This window comes from Zootoca vivipara, chromosome 14 (genome assembly GCF_963506605.1).
Source record: "Zootoca vivipara chromosome 14, rZooViv1.1, whole genome shotgun sequence".
In the NCBI taxonomy this organism is placed as follows: domain Eukaryota; kingdom Metazoa; phylum Chordata; class Lepidosauria; order Squamata; family Lacertidae; genus Zootoca; species Zootoca vivipara.
The window spans coordinates 2313481-2330558 of NC_083289.1; the positions used below are offsets into that span (position 1 = coordinate 2313481).

At 47.5% G+C, this 17078-nt stretch overlaps 1 pseudogene; it reads left to right on the forward strand.

Annotated features, from left to right (window-relative positions):
- The first annotated feature begins 920 nt into the window (after window positions 1-920).
- Window positions 921-14569, forward strand: LOC118078639 (C-C chemokine receptor type 10-like; annotated as a pseudogene).
- The last annotated feature ends 2509 nt before the right edge of the window (window positions 14570-17078 follow it).

The window sequence follows — 17078 nt, forward strand, 5'->3', positions numbered from 1 at the left end:
AAAAAAGAGAGAGAAGAAGAAAGGGGCAAGGGCGCTTCTGGGTGCTCCGAGCTGCTGAGCACTCGGTGCGCTCCAGCAGCTGGTTCAGGGTGGCGGGATGGCAGGGCGCTCCGCCTGGCGCTGCTGCGCGCTCAGCGATGCTGCGTGTTTGGCGCTGCAGCAGCGGCGGTTCTGGGCGGCAGGGAGGAAGGCTCCTCGGCCAGGCTCGGCAGAGGCCCGGCCGCTGGTTCAAGGGCTCCGCTCAGCACTGCCGCGTGCTACGAGCGCTCGGCGATGCTGCGTGCTTGGCGCTGCAGCCGCCGCCGCTTCCAGGCGGCGGGGTGGAAGGCTCCTCGGCCGGGCTCAGCAGAGGCCCGGCCGCTGTTTCAGGGGCTCCGCTCGGCGCTGCTGCGCGCTCCGAGTGCTGGGCGATGCCGCGTGCTCGGCGCTGCAGCAGCCGCCGGTTCCGGGCGGCAGGATGTACCGTAAGGCTCCTCGGCCAGGCTCAGCAGAGGCCCGGCCACTGTTTCAGGGGCTCCGCTCGGCGCTGCTGCAGCCGCCGGTTCCGGGCGGCGGGATGTAAGGCTCCTCGGCCAGGCTCAGCAGAGGCCCGGCCGCTGTTTCAGGGGCTCCGCTCGGCGCTGCTGCGCGCTCCGAGTGCTCGGCGATGCCGCGTGCTTGTCGCTGCAGCAGCCGCCGGTTCCGGGCGGCGGAATGTAAGGCTCCTCGGCCAGGCTCAGCAGAGGCCCAGCCGCTGTTTCAGGGGCTCCGCTCGGCGCTGCTGCGCGCTCCGAGTGCTCGTCGATGCTGCGTGCTTGGCGCTGCTGCAGCCGCCGGTTCCGGGCGGCGGGATGTAAGGCTCCTCGGCCAGGCTCAGCAGAGGCCCGGCCGCTGGTTCGGGGGCTCCGCTCAGCACTGCCGCGCGTTCCGAGTGCTCGGCGATGCCGCGTGCTCGGCGCTGCAGCAGCCGCCGGTTCCGGGCATTGGGATGTAAGGCTCCTCGGCCAGGCTCGGCAGAGGCCCAGCCGCTGGCTTGGGCGCTCCGCACGCTTGCTGCTGCAGCAGCAGCCAGTTCCAGGCCCCGAGCTGGCAGGCATGGGGGTACGTCTTATTTTCGGGGTATGTCTTACATTTTACAAATGTTTAAAATTGCTGCCCTGGCTTACTTTATGACTACGTATTAAAAAGGGGGAAACACGGTAAACTAGCTTCCCAGCAGGTAAGTCACTGTTGCTTACTGTGAACAAGAAAGGGAGGGGCGAGGTGAGGCAATGAGGTAAGCACAGTGCAAACAGACAGGCAGCCCCAATCTGACGATTCCCCCCACCCCTTGTGACTTTGCACTGAGCTGACCACCATGTCAGCTGACTGCAGCGGAAATGAGGAAGATTGAGGAGCTCAGCTGAGGAAGATTGAGGAGCTCAGTACTTTCCTGCAATTGCTCCTTTCCTGCCTAGATCGCCTTTAGGGCCTGGATCCTTTAATTAGTTAATTATGTTTCTTTCACTTATTATTTCCTAGACATTAGCTATTTGTTGAGCAGACACAGTCTGGCAACCCATTTCCCATCACTTATACTTAGGAGGAGTTTCAAGGCCAGGAGCCACCTGTCTTATCTAATGACTCAGATTAGCCTGTCATGGAAGTGCTCATGACTGCCTGGGAAAGATCTCGGAGATGCTTCTATTGCCTGGTGACCAGGCAGCTCTTGGCAGAACTCTGGGGTCAGCCACCTCTTGGAGGAGCGGCCTGTCCACACACATCATCTCTGGGGAAACATATGTTTACTCCGAATCACATGCAGCATCAATGCATTACCTTTTCTCCCCCTTATTGCTCACAGACACCGTAAAAGACTGACCCACCTGCCAGTAAGCTCCATTGCACCTAGTGAGTTTCTTCAGTCTCCTTCCTCACTGTAAAGGTGTGGTCCAGGTAAAGAGGCTATGACTGCCAGAATACAACATAATGTTGACAATACAGTTCCAATGCAAGAAGAAGAAGAAGAAGAAGAAGAAGAAGAAGAAGAAGAAGAAGAAGAAGAAGAAGAAGAAGAAGAAGAAGAAGAAGAAGAAGAAGAAGAAAGGCAGTGAGAAGAGCTACTTAACACTTCATAATTTCTTCCTCCCTGCCCCCAGCCCCCCAGAACACTAACTGGAGAATCTCACCCTTGGGTGAGATTCTAGCGCTGGACTGAAAGCTAGAGCTGTCAGTGAGTAAGGCCCCCTGCCTCTCCCCACCCTAGTTTTCTCCTTATATGCCGATGTTTCACATTTTTGATGCACTTTGGTAAAAGGCTGTCTGGGTTTCTTAGAATACTTTCATTTCTGGGTCAGTGGAAACCAGTGCAGATTGATTCAAGCTGTTTCAGACTGATTTTGAGCTACTTCAACCTGCTTTGGACCAGGTCCAAATCAGCCCAATTTGGTTTAGAATTCAGGATTCATCTAAAGGGATTGTACAACTGTATTAACTCCCACCTTGGCTACAGTGTTCTTTGATTCACACCAGGGCAGCTGAAAAAGGTGAAAGCTGAATCACTTTGATTTCAGACCTTGATGAAAGGTATGGGATAGGAGAACTAAAGGCAGATGAACTGCTCTTACCATATATTCCGGCATATAAGATGACTGGGCGTATAAGACAACCCCCAACTTTTCCAGTTAAAATGGAAATGGGAAACTTTGTATCCTGTAGGTGCACAGCATCTCCCAGTATGCCACAACATGCCCACCTCAGAATGCCTCCAGGGCCGTCTTAAGCGCCCCTGGCGCCGTGGAGCGACGGATCCCTCCGGCGCCCCCCCTGTTTCCCAGCGCGGTGGGCGGGCGCTGCGCATAGCGCGGCTGCCACAGGCGCTGCTGCGCAGTGGGCGGGCAGGCACAGCGCGGTTGCCGTGGGCGCAGCTGCGCGTCAAACCGGCGGACTGGCTGGCCAGCGGGCGGGCACAGCCCGCGGCGCCCTCCTGGCAGGCCGGCGCCGTGTTGCCCTGCGCCACCGGGGGTCTACCTAGAGCCGGCCCTGAATGCCTCTTTTTTCCCCTTCTATGATGTCAGAAGGGCATTGGCTGTGGACCTTCCTGCAGCCCCACAAAGGAGCCCGACAAAGTTAGCTTTCCAAGGATGGATCTCTCAGTTTAACACCATACATTTAAAGCACATCCAATACACATTTAAAGCACAAAAACATCTCCAAATAATCCTGGGAACTGTAGTTTCCCACTCAAAGAGCTACTATTTCCAGCACCTACATTTCCCTGGATTCTTGGGAGATGCCATATACGGTACTTGACATGTGCATTGAAGGAACTTCCTGGCATGGCTCTGCTCTACCTCTCCATCTTTGGTGAGGGAGATCCAAAGCATCCTATGGCCTCTGGGACAGGCTGCCTGCGATCAAAGAACTGCAGTCAAAATATCTCTTTTATGTTGGTCACTGTAAAAAAAGGGGGGGGGGAATTGGCACAATATCTTTCTGCCTCTCTATCTCAAATTTATCTATTGCTCTATCACCATACTCCCAAAGCTGTTAACCATAAAACCATAAAATAACACTATAAAGCTATCATAACATGGCACTTATAACCAAGGGAAGATTTAAAATGACAATTTTCCAGTTAAAGAAAAACAAAATGCGGCAGCAATTTCTTAAGATCAATTAGGTTCCAGCAAGCCAAGAGCTGTGTCTTTCAGCCCCCTGGAGGCAGAGAGAGAGCTGGAGAGGCAGGCCTTTCTACAAATGGAATCCAGCAAGTGAACCTTTCCAGGGACTGTGGTCCCATCCATGCTACCCATATAAAGCGCTCTTAGGCTTCTTTTAACACACATGGCTTCTCCCCCAAAGAATCCTGGGAACTGTAATTTGCCAAGAATGCCAAGTCAGAAGCGCCTTAACAAGCGCTACAGTTCCCAATATTCCTTGGAGGAAGCCATGACTGTCAACGTGATAGATGAGTGCTTTGAATGGAAAATGTGGATATGACTTGCAGGGAAGGTGATAGGAACACTGATCAGCCATGCCTTCTTCCGAAATACTATATTTCAGGCATGCCCAACTCCCAAGAGACTGCGATCTACTCCCACTACAGTGGTACCTTCGGTTGCGAATGGGATCCGTTCTGGAGGTCCGGCAAGATCCCGAGGTTTTCGCAACCTGAGGGTCACTGTTATACGCATGCGCGCACGGCGGTAGACCGCTTCTGTGCATGTGCACATGGTGAAACACTTCCGGGTTTGCCACTTTCACAACCTGAAGTTTACATTAGTAACGTACCCTGAGCTGCTACTATACAAAAAAAACCTGGCAGTGATCTACCCATTGGATTGACCAAAGTTGTTCAGCTTTTCTGGGGCGGCTTCAGCAAAGTTGTAGAGCTTTTTAAAAAATTTGTTTTTGTTTTTTTATTGGGGGGGGGCAATTGATCAGGACCACACAATCGACCAGGGATGACCTGCGATCAACCAGTAGACCGTGATCGACTGGTTGGACATGCCTGCTCTATTCTTTTCCTTCTCCTGCCTTGCTTTCTATACACACCCCAGCCAGTCACATTCTGTGGTCACAGAGCATGCACAGCCTGAACATCATAAATTGGAAGATGGATAAGTAAGCCTTGAGTGGAATAGACCAACCTCAGGACCCAATGGTTGAAGCCTGACTCTAATGCAAAAACTTCCCATTTGGCACAAATTGACAGAAATGCACAGTGCAGACCATTATTTGGCTTGTCTCCACAGAATCTTCTAAAGGTGTCTTCTAAAGGTGCAAAAACAGGAACTTATCAAATTTATTTTCCCCAAGGAATATATTTGTTAGTTTTTAGGGGGCCACAAAACCTTTAGAATCGTAGAATTGTATAATTGGAAGTGAACCCAAGGGTCATCTATGAGCCCTGAATAATCTACCCAATTAGAGCAAACCTTCTTCTTCCCCTGCACACATAGCACACTTGCACCATCACTTTTATTCCCTTCATTGGATTTTAGCTAACATGGAAAATTAAGCTTGCAATCAGTGTTTTTCAGCTATGAAAGAAGAGCTGGAAAATTTCCTAGCATTCATTGCTGGGCATATTGCTCTCATATCACTGCACTCATTATCAGGAAACAAAGTACAAAAACAGGCAAACACGCCTCTATTGTTATCTGTAAAAATCACTCTATTGTTATCTGTAAAAATCATGTTTTTGTTGTTGCTGTGCTAGGAAAGTCATTTTTGAATTAAACGGAAAAGTCATTTCCAGACCATCTGTTGATCCATTTTCCTCTTTTGTGCCCAAACAATGCTATCTATCTATGTCAGTGATTATTTCATGCAGATTATCCCTCTTTCTTTTTTTATTCTCCCAGAAAACTTTTCAGAGGAGAAAGAAAATTCCAAACAGCCATGAGTTAATGTGACATAAAGGTTAATGCCGAACCATATTATCAAAAGGAAACACACAGAGGTGAGGAAACCCATCATTCAATGGTCTCACCCCCCCACACACACATCCCAAAATATCCAAACAATGCGTGCTCATGGAAGTCAAGACTGAGTCATTCAGTTTCTGAGATGGGGCTAAATTCTTGAGAAGCACTGGAGCTAAACACTTCTATCTGTGTGTTATCACCACTTTGTAACAAAGCTAAATTTTACTGCCTGTGCAGCTTTCTGAAGCACATGAATCTGACCTTTGGAGGGTTTGTAAGTAAACAATATTAACTTGTGTGTTAAGATCCCAAGACCTCCCCCAATAAAGAAAGAAACAATTGACACATCGGCATCATTTTGGCCACAACCTTATCGATTACAGATCATGAGTGGTTTGCTTATGTATTGGTTCCCGACTAGCTGCATCTGACCTTGGCAGGACAGCAAAGACGAATGGACACCGGCAGAGGTAAACATCGTGGCCAAGCACTAGACCAGGCTCAGACTCAAACTCACCCGGAATGCTCCCAGGGGCTCTGGTGTGGCTATAACCCCTGGAAGAGGATCAGACAAAAGCAAGGTGAGCCCCTGGATTCCTTTAATGGAATACCTTTCGCACATTGAAGGGGCAGGTGTGACAACCTCCCCACAACTCCACATTGAACCAATGCCTAACCGCCACACGAGCAATGGCGCTCACCGCCAAACCACTCACACCTCCAACCAACCCTTCAATCCTAGTGACACCTTGGTCAGCCAAACATCATTTCTGACATTGGAAAGATGTACACCATCAGGCCTGTACAAGGCAGCATATTTGAAGGTAATGCCCGCATGGCAGATAACAGCGCCTCCCAGGGAAAGAACCTTCTTGGCCACTGCGCTATCCACAAGCTTCCTGGCCTTTTCAGTGGCAGCTGGGCAGTGGCTACCACGCCACACATGTTGTTGTAGCAATTGCAACCAAAATATTTTGAGTCCAGGGAGAGCTGCCACCAACTCATCCAAGTCCTCTCGCATGAGGGAACGCAAATTTAAGCTGTGTACCAACGGCAAATAATTCTCGCCCAGCTGCACCACCGTGCTGCGGGAGGTCCTTCACAGGACAGCTTCAACAGTGCAATTGGGAGAAATTCATGCCATTGCATTCCACGTCTGGACATCCAGGAACACTCACGTGCTTGGGAAGGCCAAGACGGTGCCCCAGTCCAGACTCTGCAGACTGGCCCAATGCACAATGCTGTGGCTGACAATCCAAATATGCATGGCTGCTAGACCTGAGAAGAAGGAAATAACAGGCAGGCATCGGAACAAGCACTGCTGGTGACACTTCCTGACATAGCTCTTGTAAGCGTCAGACTTCCAGCATCCCATATTTTTAGTTCTGTCCACCGACAGGCCCCAATGTGCTGCCATTGTAGCAGCACCTATGTGGAATAAATGAGGCACATATTCAGCGGCTAACAAGCCACAAGCTGCAATAGCTTTGCACATCACCCGCGTAAACTGATGCCTAGCTATCTTGGCGATATCAGTACATGGTCCAGAAGGCAAATAAGATTTCCATGTGTTTGACCTCACTCTTCCCAATGTAAAGTTACAGGAGAATTCTCACACGATGCACTGCTCTCCCCCTGTTATCAGAATGAACATGAGGATGCCTGAGACTAAATGTGAACTCTTTGGGAAGCAATGCAAATTAATCCAATAGTGCAAAACCAGTTTGGTGTATATGCAAATAAATTGGCTATTCTGTTGGAAATTGGTTTCTCAGAATTGAGCTGCAGCAAACTCTCCATATCAAATCAGGTTTTAATTAGCAGCTTTCAAGGTTAAGAGATTACTGACAGCTGGTTTCTTGTGCCTGTCCTGGAAAGATCCCCCCCCCCCGGACTTTCATAGCTGCTTCCCATAACACTTTCTAAGTCTGTTCTGGATTTTAATTTAAATTTGAGGAGGGAAACTCTTAAAGATCTTCCCTGTTGCTTTGCCAGTTCCCAAGTCTTTCAGTAATGAGGCATTAAGCGTGTGATCTTTCATTAGTGGGCCTCTAATTATCATTAACGAGGAGGCCAAGTGTGTCAGAAAGATAGCATTGAGTCCTATCTCTGCTCATGAGAAAGTGTGATTTGATTAAAGCAGATGCAGAGAAGTGGTGGCCCTCTGGACATTGGTGGACTCCAACTCCCATCATCCCTGACCATTAACCATACTGGCTGGGGCTGATGGGAGCTGGAGGGCAGGCTCCACAACCCGGGGTTAAAGGATAAGTCAATTACATTTTTTCTAAATTGTACTTCTTTAAGCTCTCACTGCTGCAAACTTAATCCAAGGAGGTCACAGGAGAATCTTTCTGTCTCAGACGTTAACACTATGCACTATGCAGTTCTCACTACAAGCTCAGCACTGCTACATGGCAAAGTTGGGTAAATGCCAGTGTCAGGGCTGGGGTCAGCACAAAGAAGTTGCCTTTATTCAAGGCAACATCATACATGCAGCAACACTTCCCTGTAGGTCTTGCCCTATGGAACAGTTGCCAGGACTGACAGTGCCCACCTTCTGCCCCCTTTACAGTGTGGGGTATAATCCACAGTCAAATGCAACATTCCTTATTTCCCTAGAGTGGGCATAGGAAGGGGGACATCCAGTCAGGGTAACTTCCTGTTCCTCTGGTCTGGTGCCCCATGATAAGAAGCTGGTAAAATGCGGGCTAGACAGTGACTGTAAGGTGCTTTTTTGGGTCGTTTAAAGGAAAAGGGGCCCCTGACAATTAGGTCCAGTCATGACCGACTCTGGGGTTGCAGCACTCATCTCGCGTTATTGGCCGAGGGAGCCGGCGTACAGCTTCCAGGTCATGTGGCCAGCATGACAAAGCCGCTTCTGGCGAAGCAGAGCAGAACACGGAAACGCTGTTTACCTCCCCACTGTAGCGGTACCTATTTATCTACTTGCATTTTTGACGTGCTTTCTGCTAGGTTGGCAGGAACTGGGACCGAGCAACGGGAGCTCACCCCATCACAGGGATTCAAACTGCTGACCTTCAGCATGGGCTTCTGAAAAACAGGTCATGTCCGACTAATCTGATGACATTTTTTGACAGAATTACAAGCCTGGTAGATGAAGGGAATGCTGTGGATATAGCCTATCTTGATTTCAGCAAGGCCTTTGACTAGGTGCCCCATGATATTCTTGTAAAGAAGCTGGTAAAATGCGGGCTAGACAATGCTACCACTCAGTGGATTTGTAACTGGCTGACTGACCCAACCCAAAGGGTGCTCATCAATGGCTCCTCTTCATCCTGGAGAGAAGTGACTAGTGGGGTGCCACAGGGTTCTGTCTTGGGCCCAGTCTTATTCAACATCTTTATTAATGACTTGGATGATGGGCTTGAGGGCATCCTGAGGCGGGTGACACCTGGCTTGAGAGCAGTACATGTGAAAAGGATCTAGGAGTCTTGGTAGACCACAAACTTGACATGAGTCAACAGTGTGATGCAGCAGCTAAAAAAGCCAATGCAATTCTGGGCTGCATCAAGAGGAGTATAGCATCTATATCAAGGGAAGTAATAGTACCACTGTATTCCGCTCTGGTCAGACCTCACCTGGAATACTGTGTCAAGTTCTGGGCACCACAGTTCAAGAAGGATACTGACAAGCTGGAACGTGTCCAGAGGAGGGCAACCAAAATGGTCAAAGGCCTGGAAACAATGCCTTATGAGGAACGGCTTAGGGAGCTGGGTATGTTTAGCCTGGAGAAGAGAAGGTTCAGGGGTGATATTATATATATCTATATCTAAATATCTATATCTAAATATCTATATCTATATCTATGTTCAAATATATAAAAGGATGTCATATAGAGGAGGGTGAAAGGTTGCTTTCTGCTGCTCCAGAGAAGCAGACACAGAGGAATGGATTCAAGTTACAAGAAAGAAGATTCCACCTAAACATTAGGAAGAACTTCCTGACAGTAAGAGCTGTTCAGCAGTGGAATTTGCTGCCAAGAAGTGTGGTGGAGTCTCCTTCTTTGGAGGTCTTTAAGTGGAGGATTGACAGCCATATTTCAAGAATGCTTTGATGGTGTTTCCTGCTTGGCAGGGGGATGGCCCTTGTGGTCTCTTCCAACTTTGTGATTCTATGATTCTATGAAATCTTGGTACTCCACATAATTTTCAAACTGGATATCCCTACTCAGATGTAGGGACATCACCCAATACACCAGCAGAGTACACCAGCAGCTTCCAGAACGTATTTCCATAGACTCAATGGGTGCAGACTGCAACGAACCCCCTCGCCGACGTTGCCAATAGATTATGAGACGAAAGGGTACAGGGGTAAAGCAATCCCCACTCAATTCCTTACGCCTTAAAATAAACCCCTCAATTTTGGGCTTCTCAGTAAAGAGAGTCTAATTCCAGCCTTCGTGGCCTGATCTCACAAACACGCAAGGCTATTTGAATGAACAACCTCTTGCCTACAGAACAGGGACTCCCTCAACTCAGATCCCCACTCTATCAGTCTGCCATATCACCCTGGCAGACTTGTGGCACTCTAGGTTTTCACCATGCTGCTCTTCCTGTGTGACTCTAGGACACAAACTATCCCCCTTTCCTTAGGTAAGTTTTGCCCTTTTCTGAGTCTCCACCTCTGTGAGTTTTAATACGCTGCTGGAATAACCAAGACGATACTCTTTGGCACAAAAAGAAGATGAGTTTTATTTTTTTGAGAACATAGGTTTTTCTTTTCTTAACGATGCATAAGTTTACAAGCTTAGTTACAGTTATACATTAACTCTGTCAGACTTTAACTTCAAGTTATCCTAAGCCCAACCTAAACCACCACTATCCTGGCCCCACACCCTTCTTCTTCCCTCTTCATCCCCACACTCCCCCTCTTCCTCTTCCAACTGCCAAAACGGTTATTCCCTCCTTTTTAAACCGGGCACTGGGCACCATCCCGCCTCCTAAATATGTGCTCCAGTTAAGCTGGAGGTGGATTAACTCTTTCTAATCCAGGGTGTAATAAATCTTCCATCCTGGGGCTAATCCATTACACAGACATACCAAGAGTACACATGTATTCTGCAGGTATTGTCTGGAGAGTATGTCTTGGTCTTTGCTCTGCATCCATATTTTCTCTAAAACAAATGGATATAGACTCGTGGTTCAATTTTTCCAAGTGCAAAGAAGCAAAAATGATGCCAGATAATGTGTCCATACATTTTACAGATAACATGAGAGCTTTCTTGACTTCTGCTGCCTTGGTTGAAATCATATTGAGGTCACTTTCCCCATGCAGCATTTGTAGAAAAGTTTATTTCTGAGTGACATGCAGGCAGTGCAATATAAAACTGCATCACTTCAGACAAAGCATGAAATAATAATGCTTCCCATCTGTGAGTGCTCAACTTAAATAGGTAAGTGCACCCACCAGAGACTAAGAAGCTGTTCATTAATTTGGTTTAATGTGTTCTTTCATTCTTTGCAAGAAAGAGTCGAGATTGTGCTGGGACTTGGCTGGCTTGTCATTCATCACTGCTTTTCCCCACAGTTTGGGCAACGTTCCAGGGAAGACAGGAGTCCTTTGTTGTTGTTCAGACCATTTCATAAGACCTATGCAGGAGTGATAAAATCTCACAATTCTCTGAATTTTACATCCAATTGGGTATTCCTTTTATCCAAAAAGAACTTTGGATAAAAGGTTCTTATCTGAAAATCTGAAAATGATGTAGAGATGGTATATTACACCAGTGAAATTACAGTAACTAAAATGTATAAAATAAGTGGGACGCAGGTGGCGCTGTGGTCTAAACCACTGAGCTTGGGCTTGCCGATTGGAAGGTTGGCAGTTCGAAACCCTGCGCCGGGGTGAGCTCCCATTGCTCAGTCCCTGCTCCTGCCAACCTAGCAGTTCAAAAGCACGCTGAAGTGCAAGTAGATAAACAGGTACCGCTCTCGCGGGAAGGTAAATGGCATTTCCATGCGCTGCTCTGGTTCGCCAGAAGCGGCTTAGTCATGCTGGCCACATGACCTGGAAGCTGTACACTGGCTCCCTCAGCCAGTAAAGCGAAATGAGCACCACAACCCCAGAGCCCCTTTACCTTTTATAAAATAAGTAACAAATGTTGGAAATGTAAGGAAAAAGAAGGTACCTTTTATCATCTGTGGTGGGAACGTAAGAAGGTGAAAGGCTGGATCAAGGCAATGGTCCCTCTAGTCTAGCATCCTGTTCTCACAGTGGCAAAACCAGATTCCAGAAGGGAAAAAGAAATCTACCACTTGAGATTAAGCACCCTGTTAGTCTGTACTTATTGTTACTTGGAGGTGCCTGTAAAGCAATGTATGACTACATGAAGCGGCATCTAAAATGATGCATATCGTGGAGAAAGTGAATGGAGAGAATGTTTCGCTTGCTCTCATATTACTAGAAACTGGAATCATCCAGGGAAGCTGAATGGTCGAAATTCAGAACAGCTTCATATATCACAGTTACACTATGATTGCAATTTGCTACCCCAAGATGCGGTGGTGACCAACAGCTTAGATAGCTTTAAAGGGGGATGACACCAGGGATGGAGAAGCTCCAACCCCAGGGTCAATCCTGACCCACCAGGGCATCCAAAGTTACCCTTTTATTGCAGGGAGGGGGGTGGAGGCAAAGGTGGAGACAGAGCATTTTCTGGAAGCATTTGTTTGGTGTGCACATCATCCATTTTGCAAAGGAAAAGGTGTGCCTACATCTAAGCCATGCTTTGCATGCATGTCACACCACTGCCCACTTTCTCCATGTCACCCATCCCATAAAGCAGAATTCAGAATTCATAAAGCAGAGTGCAGAATTGAGCGGCCAGGTTGCTCACTGGAGCAAGAAGGTTTGTGAATATTACACCGATTCTGCTCCCACTGTACTGGCTACCGGTTAGTTTCCGGGCCCAATTCAAGGTGCTGGCTTTGAGCTATAAAGCCTTAAATGGTTCTGGACCACAATACCACAATACCTATGAACCTACCTGGACCCTGAGATCATCTTCCGAGGCCCTTCTTCATGTGCCTCCTCCTCAAGAGGTCCGGAGGGTGGCAACACGAGAACAGTGGCTTCCTGTCTGTGGAATGCTCTCCCATGGGAAGTTCGCCTGGCACCTTCATTATATACCTTTAGGCACCAGGCAAAAACATTCCTTTTTAACCAGGCCCTTGGCTGACCTAATCAATATCCTATACCCTTTAAAATACTTTTTTTGTGGGGAGGGGGCTGTTTGGTTGTTTTTGTTGTTGTTATGTATTTTGTGGTTTTATATTTTGATTTTATTTTGTGAACTGCCCTGAGATTCACAGGTATAGGGCAGAATAAAAATTCAATTAATAATAATAATAATAATAATAATAATAATAATAATAATAATAATAATATCGTATAGGCCCGAATATAAGCCGCACCCGATATGCCACACCTTTAAAATTAGAGGGAGGGGGAAATACCTGAATATAAGCTGCTCCATTCCTCGCTGTTCCTGGCTGCATCCTGGGGGGTGGCCTTTTCCCTTCCTTGCTCTCTCCCTTCACAGCCTTGGTTGTGAGGGCGGAGGACTATGTGGGTTTTATGCCAGGTGATATCCAGGTCTTCAGTCCCTCTTCTGCCCCAACTGGGCTAACAGGACGACTGGAGCACCCTCTGGCCCGATAAACAATGGATACTGCGGCAGAGGTTTTTAATCCTCTTTATTACTTCAAGCTATTTACAGAATATATACATAGGCTGTTACAAACAGCTCTCACTGCAAACACACAGCATAACAGAGAGCCAGAGATACTCACAACAGCTACAGAGCAATATAGCATTACCACACCTTACTAAATTAGCTGAGTCAGGAAGGCAATTTAGTGAAGGAACAGTTCCCGCCCACTTCTCTCTCTGGAGACTATCTGATTCTCACATTGGGAGGGGTGAAAATGCTAACAGACTACACGTGGGGCTGTGCTCCTGGCGCTGTTTGCCCCACGCTTCTGGCTGCATACCTTAGGGTTGTGAATATAAGCTACACTTTATGCCAGTGTGGTGTAGTGGGTAACTGGTAATCTGGTGAACTGGGTTCGCTTCCCTGCTCCTCCACCTGCAGCTGCTGGGTGACCTTGGACTAGTCACACTTCTTCTTCTTCTTCTTCTTCTTCTTCTTCTTCTTCTTCTTCTTCTTCTTCTTCTTCTTCTTCTTCTTCTTCTTCTTCTTCTTCTTCTTCTTCTTCTTCTTTTCATGGTCAAAATTTGGGAGAAAAGTGAAAAGTGAAGTTTATATTCAGGCCAATACAGTAGTAATAATAATACAGCATGTTAATAAGCACCGACCCCCCCCCCCCGCTTTGCAGGAGCCAATTCCTTGGATGAATAAGCCAGCAGTCACCACCCAGTGGTACCCGTGGGAATACAATGCATCGCCACCAGACCTGCCTGAGTTGTGCGAAAAGAAGGCCCTCCGTGCTGTGGCTCACATCTACCTCCCCGTCGTGGCTGTTCTGTTTTGTGTGCTGGGTGTCCTCGGCAACGGGATCCTGTTGCTGGTGCGCACTCCTCCGTCACCTGCTGGGGTCGGCTTTGCTCAGGGCTAGTGTGACTGCTCTCCACGGCTCTGGCGCTGCCCCACTTTTGGTACGCTCGCGTGGAGGACTATTGGGTCATTTGCCTCTGCAGGGTGGCAGACATCACAGCGGCTGTCAGCCTGGCACAAGTGGCCTTGGGTTTTGTGCTCCCGTTTGCAGTCATGGCGGCCTGCTACACAGCAATCACCCGCGCTCTCCTGGCCTCCCCGTGTGCCCAGCCTCTCAAGGCCCTGTGCTTGATTTTGGCCCTGGTCTTGGTCTTCCTGGCTTTGCAGTTGCCCTATGCCCTGCTCACTGCACTGGACACGGCCGATTTGATGGGACACCAGGCATCGAGCTGCAAAGTCATCCTCCGCCGGGACTTGACCCTCCTCATCACTAGTGCCTTGGCCCTTGTCTTTAAGCAGAGGCTTGACAGGCATATGTCAAGAATGCTTTGATGGTGTTTCCTGCTCGGCAGGGGGTTGGACTGGATGGCCCTTGGGTCTCTTCCAACTCTATGATTCTATGCTCCACACCTTCCTGGGCATGCGCTTCCGTAAGGACCTGCAACGGCTGAGCAGGGAATTGGGCTGCCTGAGGCAATGAGCGTGCTGCGGTGAAAAGCCTGGCAGCTTCAAACGGCAAGCATCATTCACCACCCATCTGGAAGGAATCTCAGGAGTGGCACCGTGAAAGAGCAGCACCCAAGTGCCCCGCACCTGGGAAGAGTCTTGGCATCTTGGGAAACCCACATGCAAACACACACACACAACCCTCTGTTTCCTGCATCTTTTTTGGCAATAAAGCCTTTATTTAGGATGATGCTGTGTCTTTCTTAATTTCACTCTTTGTAAGCTGTGAGAACTACATGAGCCCTGTATTCTGTGGAATGTGCAGGATACCCACGTGATATAGAAAAAACCTGCTCCTTTTCCCTTATGGGGTATCCAAGAGCCCGTATAGAGTCCTTAAGTGGGTTCCCTATCGGTTGCAGAAAACGACAGAGGCCAACCAGAGAATATTGAGAAGTGAAGCAGCTAGTAAGCCTGATCTTTATTCAGCTGTTGCAACAGGGTCCCCACTCACCACATGCAGGACGGAGGAGGAACCCAGAACAATGGTGCGCAAGCCCTTATATAGACTTTTGAAATTGCCCACCCTGTAGCTCAGGGGTAGGCAACCTCAGGCCCGTGGGCCGGATGCAGCCCATTCACCTTCTCAATCCGGCCCACGGACGGTCCCAGAATCAGGGTGTTTTTACATGAGTAGAATGTGTCCTTTTATTTAAAATGCATCTCTGGGTTATTTGTGGGGCATAGGAATTTGTTCATCCCTCCCCCCCCCCAAAAAATATATAGTCTGGCCCACCACATGGTCTGAGGGACGGTGGACCGGCCCTCAGCTGAAAAAGGTTGCTGACCCCTGCTGTACCTCAAGACCACCCCCCAAAACACCATACATACATCACAGAAGGAGGCGGGTCTACAGCAGAAACACATCACAGGAGAAATGCTGTTGGCCAGGATATCTGTTAATGGTCACTGATTGCTTTACCTGAGCAGTCAGGCCATTCTTTTGTGATGGTAAATACTTTAATTCCTGAATCCAGGTCACAGGCTCACCCTATTCATACACAACTACGCCCTTAAGACAGGATTTGTAAGCAGAAAGAAAAAGAGAAGGCTTTCCCATTTCTTCCCTCCTTACAGAGAAATGAATTGAGGTCAATTTGGGAGAGTCAAAATGGTTTCAGGATTGCTCTCCTGTACTATTTCAGACATGTGGTTTATATACCTATGTATGTGTTTGCCTTGTACATTTATGAAGGTTTATTTTATATTTGGGGCCTTAGAATTCTTATAACACCACGCAAAGTCCTGCTTGGAAGTCTGTCCAGTCCAAGTCTTTATATTTACCTTAAAGATAAAGAACTGTCGGGGGGGGGGGGGAGGCAGGAGGGACCTTGAAGAAAAGAGAGATGGAGCCTTGTCCGTCAACAGCCCTGGACAGCACACCGACGTGGCACACAAATAAGGATGGGTAAATCTGCCAGGTTCAATTCCCCATTTTGCCAATATGAAGTTCAGTTCACCACAGTTCTGCATCAGTCTGCAATTATTTCTAAAGTCCTTGTGAACATTTGCCAGCATTTTAGAGCAGATTTCTCCTTCTGCATCATTTTTTTGTATGGAATTTTGCCTAGCATACACATTGTTACAAGCAATTGGTGCTAATACAATGCATTTTTGTATGTGTGATCTTCACTAATATATGCATCTTTATACACACTTTACCTAGCATTTGGTAATATGTTAGGTAGATGTTAGGTAAGTTTATAGCTTTAGAATTGATTTTCCTTTTCATTTTTTTTATTGCTGCCTGTCTCTCCCTGAGTCCCTAGTAGCATTACAACAGAGTGAATCTCTCATATTTGTGTGTGTGTGTGTGTGTGTGTTTGTGTGTGGAATGCTATACAGTGGTACCATGGTTCTCAAACTTAATCCTTTCCGAAATTCCATTCCAAAACCAAAGCATTCCAAAACCAAGGTGTGCTTTCCCATAGAAAGTAATGCAAAATGGATTAATCCGTTCCAGACTTTTAAAAACATCCCCTAAAACAGCAATTTAACATAAATTTTACCAACTAACAAGACCATTGATCCATAAAATGAAAGCAATAATCAATGTGCTGTACTATCAAATAAATAAGACAGTAGTGTAGATAAAAATTTAAACTCCCCCCCCCTTACCTGCACTGATAATATTTGGATGGTGGGATTTTATCCATTTCCACAGTCACACAATCAGTAGCTGAACTGGCTTCCACACAGTCACAAAAAGAAATTAACCGAAAAAGCCTCAAAAGCAAAAACGCAAAATAAATAGTAAAAACAAAAGTGCCAAACTTAATCCATTCCGGAAGTCAGTTTGACTTCCAAAATGTTCAAAAACCAAGGCATAGCTTCTGATTGGTGCAGGTGCCCCAGAAACAATAGCTGACAGATGCATCAGATGTTCAGTTTCTGAATAACTTTTGAAAAAGAGAACACACAATTCTGGGTTTTTGGCATTTGAGAACCAAGTATAAGCATTGCTGTTTTCCATAGTGCCCTGC